This window comes from Vigna umbellata, chromosome 9, assembly GCF_029865625.1.
Source record: "Vigna umbellata cultivar VRB3 chromosome 9, Vumbellata_1.0, whole genome shotgun sequence".
NCBI lineage: Eukaryota > Viridiplantae > Streptophyta > Magnoliopsida > Fabales > Fabaceae > Vigna > Vigna umbellata.
In genome coordinates this window covers 9942141-9946114 of record NC_142173.1, presented here as the reverse complement: position 1 = coordinate 9946114, position 3974 = coordinate 9942141, and the positions used below count along the sequence as shown (strand labels likewise).

General features: G+C 33.4%; 1 long non-coding RNA gene across 1 annotated transcript; it reads left to right on the top strand.

Moving 5' to 3' along the window:
• Nucleotides 1-1166: 1166 nt before the first annotated feature.
• On the top strand, nucleotides 1167-3563 carry LOC148192504 (uncharacterized). The gene is made up of 3 exons (XR_015782028.1): nucleotides 1167-1467; nucleotides 3315-3395; nucleotides 3481-3563. It is a non-coding gene; the product is annotated as an uncharacterized LOC148192504 (long non-coding RNA).
• The last annotated feature ends 411 nt before the right edge of the window (nucleotides 3564-3974 follow it).

Below are 3974 nucleotides of genomic sequence, written 5' to 3'. Positions count from 1 at the left end.
ACTCAGACCCGAGTATAGGGTCCCACTCATGATATGCAAAGTAATAACAATAATAAAAACAAATATAAATAAATTACCAAAATAAATAAAGACAAACATATAAAATAAATAAAGGGAAAATAAATAAAATAGAATAAAATAAAGAAAAACCACATCAATTTTGCACATTTAATTAAGAAGGCCTGATTCTCTAGCATCCCTAGTGGAGTCGTCATCTGTCGCAACCGAAATCGCAACGGGACGGCGACCCGAAAAACAAAGGGGTTTGAGAAATAAATTTGTGGAGTCGCCACCATAATTTGTTATGGAAAATCTATGGGAAACCATAAAATAAAACATGGTCTACGAAAAGAGATTTTCAGGTTCGGGAATCGGTTATGCGTAAGGAAAGTATTAGCACCCTATCGCGCCTGCCCAAAGGCAGTACCTTTAATTAAATGTATAAAGTTGACCTGATTTTTCAAAATGTTTAAATTTCCCTAAAAAAATAAAAAAAATAAAAAAAATAAATAAAAAAAGCTATTAAGAAACTAAAAAATATTTTTTGTTTTATGAACCCCACAAGAATTGACCTTGGTCCTACGTACATCCATTTATAATGGATAATCAGGGATCACGTAGTTCTTTATCTAGAAAAAGGTTTGTGAGTTTGTTTAAAAAATATTATTGATTGATCTAAATCTTTGAAAAAAAGTGAATCCCAACAAGATTTGGTTTAACAAGACTAACATCTTTTATTGGTTTTTGAAGATTTTGTATTTTTTTTTCACTACAGGAAAAAAGCGTTTTTCCGGCGGATAATTACCCACGGCCTAGGAACCCTCGGTAATGCAGTGGTGAAATAAAATACCGACGGCTTAGGAACCCTCGGTAATATCTTCGAAGAATTTTTGCCAAAATCAAGTCATTCCTTCTCTGTAATTCATTTCCCACCACCAGCCCTATTCTTCGTCGTCTCGTCCAAAACCCTTTCCCTTTGCTCCTCCAAAACGTAATCTTCCTCTCCTCTCCAATGAGAACACCAAACCCCAAGACCTAATCTTCCTCTCCTCTACCCAAGTGACAACGAAAACACCAAACCCTTCCCCTTTGCACAAAACCCTTTCCATTTGCATCAATCATGGGCACGAAAGCGTTGGAGGAGTGCTTTGTAGTGATCCCTGTGGCAACGTGGTGGGTATGTTCATTTACAATTCATGTGAATTCGTTCCTTTTGTTTTTACGTTTTATGTTTCTGTGTTTTCCCCTAATCTGATCACTGTCTTGTGGAATCGCTTTTGTTTGAATCGCGACGTTGTTGGTAGGAGGCTGCATTGGAGTTCAATCGTGGTGCCACGACTGTTTGGTGGGTGGTGGAGGCTTCATTGTTCGTCGACGTACAAAGAGGAGGCAACAATGCTGAGGAAGGACTACCTGGTTCGTTCAGGGAGGTGAAGGTTGGTGCAACAGTTAGCTTGGACGAGTAAGGTATTGAAGCTTTTTGATCCATTGCCATGGCTTCTGAAATGAGTTTGTTTTATAAACTGTTGAAAATATGTACAAGTTTGTTGTGAAAATATTACTAACTTCTATTGCTATGATGATTCTGTTTTTATTTTTTTATTTTCATTTTGTTACATATTTATATGTTGCATTGTCGGAAAATGAAAGAGCAACCATGAGCCTATTCTGCATTGATATTTATTCCTTTGAAAAGCAAACTCTTGCATTCCTTCACCCTTCTTCCTTCCTCTCAGATATTTTAACTTTGTAATAATTTTTCTCTTCTGCTCATTTACAAACAACCTGCTACTTCTATTATTATATTCTTTCATTCACCTTGTGCACATGGAGCAAAAATTGGAACATAAAAGTATAATTGATAGAGCCTTACCTTATAGTATTGGGATACTCCAAATGGATTTTCTTTTCTTTTCCTTTATGCTCATCTTAATTAGCTTTATTTCCTCATATATCTCCCTTAATCCAATGAGATCCAACATGTCCATTAATTGCAAGAAATCAAGGTGAATATATATATGTAGTAATGTACAGTTGAGGAGGTTTCCTGATCCTTCCTGAATTATAGACCAAAAAGTTAATCATATGTACCAAGCGTTGTTTCTCTTCTCTCTTATAATACCGTAGACCTGCATACATGATGGATTTATGTTGAACTTAGATTGTCACCATGGACAATTTTGTTCACTGAATTCTATTCAAATCTGATGTGTAATTGATGGTTATTAAAGCCAACCTGATCCAGTTAATTTCAAAAAGATATTACCAATCCTTGGCAGTCTAGAGTGACTTTGTCCTCTTAAATTCTTAGTGAAAAATTTCATTATGTTATTCCTTAATGAATTAAGAAAGGTCCAACCATGTAACAACGAAGAGTATGACAGTCCTTGAATTCCATCATAGTGCAATACCATTTAATGCAGAAGTTGAAACTGTTTAAAATTCTAATTTAAGTTGAATGTTGAAACTGAATCGTGTGAGTTTGTCATTTGGCTGTGTTTGCATTGCTGCAACTCTAAAGTGTGCCTACCATATGCATAGTAACTTGTCCAAAACTAGAAAGTTGGTTGCACTATCTTGCAAAATGCCCAGAAATCATTGCTTGAGCAGTAGGACCGATCTACATTAATTTTACTTCAATTTTTCTGAATTTTAATTCTGTTTAGTATAGAACTCACTACTGTACATCTTTAATTTCATTCCTAGTTGTTCAAGTTTAATTTGTTGTCCTAGAGTCATTTTAGTTGATTACAAATAAGTTTAATTCTTCTTTTGAGATTTGGTTGGTGAATTGGACCAATTTTTTGTGCCAAAGAGCAACTGAAGTAATATTTTAAGCTCAATAAACCAAGTCATATGCTACTAAGTTGATTAAAGAAGAACCTTATGTACTCTGTTCGATACAGGAAATCCGTAAGTGTCAAAGGTCATACATTTTTCCCTGATATTTGCTACCTGCCTCTTCACCATAGCTTTACTACACCTGACCAGAGTTATCATCCTTTAATCACTGTGCATCATGCTTCATAGCTCATAACCATAATGCATTTGTTATAAGACTGTAATGTGGCATGATTACAAGGATATTTTGTATTACCCCTTTAATTTCACATCTGTAGATATTTGTGTTTATTTTTATATTTTTGGGTCTGCACCACTTGCCTTTATTTTTCACTTATTTTCTTTGAATTTTTTTCCTATGAATATATTTGGTGTACTGAGCATGAGCAGTTTTCCACATGTATAAATTACATTTCACTTTGTTGTATATTATTATTATAAGTCATTGATCAAAATTTGTTTCATTATTGAAGCATGGGAGGATCAATTGTTGTGCATGTAGCTGCAAGAAGTTCATTGTCCACCTTGGTTGGGTTGTCGTGGATGTTGTAGAGGTTTTGTAATATGTAGTTATTATTACTTTCGTGATTACTTTTTTCGTCATTGGAACAAAAGTGCTGATTGTCTCAACAATTGCAGGGAACAACTATGGCTTCACTCATTCAAGAAAATTCTATCAAACAGGATGCAACATTTTTCAAGCATTGAGAAAGTTGTGAGCCCTATCTCTATACCTTCTTTTATTTGTGTTTCAAGTTTTGTGTTATTCTTTGTGTCTACTATTTCTGATTATGATCTTTTTTAGTTTCTTTTCGTTGTCATTATTAAAGTAGTCTTTAAAAACTATAAATTTATAATAAACTTATTGTACATTGTAAATAAATATAATTGTAAAGTGAACAATTAGTAAATCTTGAACTCTAAAAAGTTTTAATTTCCTTTGAATATTTGACAGTAAGCAAATGTTATATCCAAGAGCTTCCTGCGTTTCCATAATTTCTTCCTGCATCAGTACACTTAAAAATTCTAATTTTATCCTTTATTTTTTCATTTTAAGTTTTAGAATATATAATTTGAAATATAAAAATTATACATTCAATAATACAAAGATTATATTCTAGAATGTATACTTT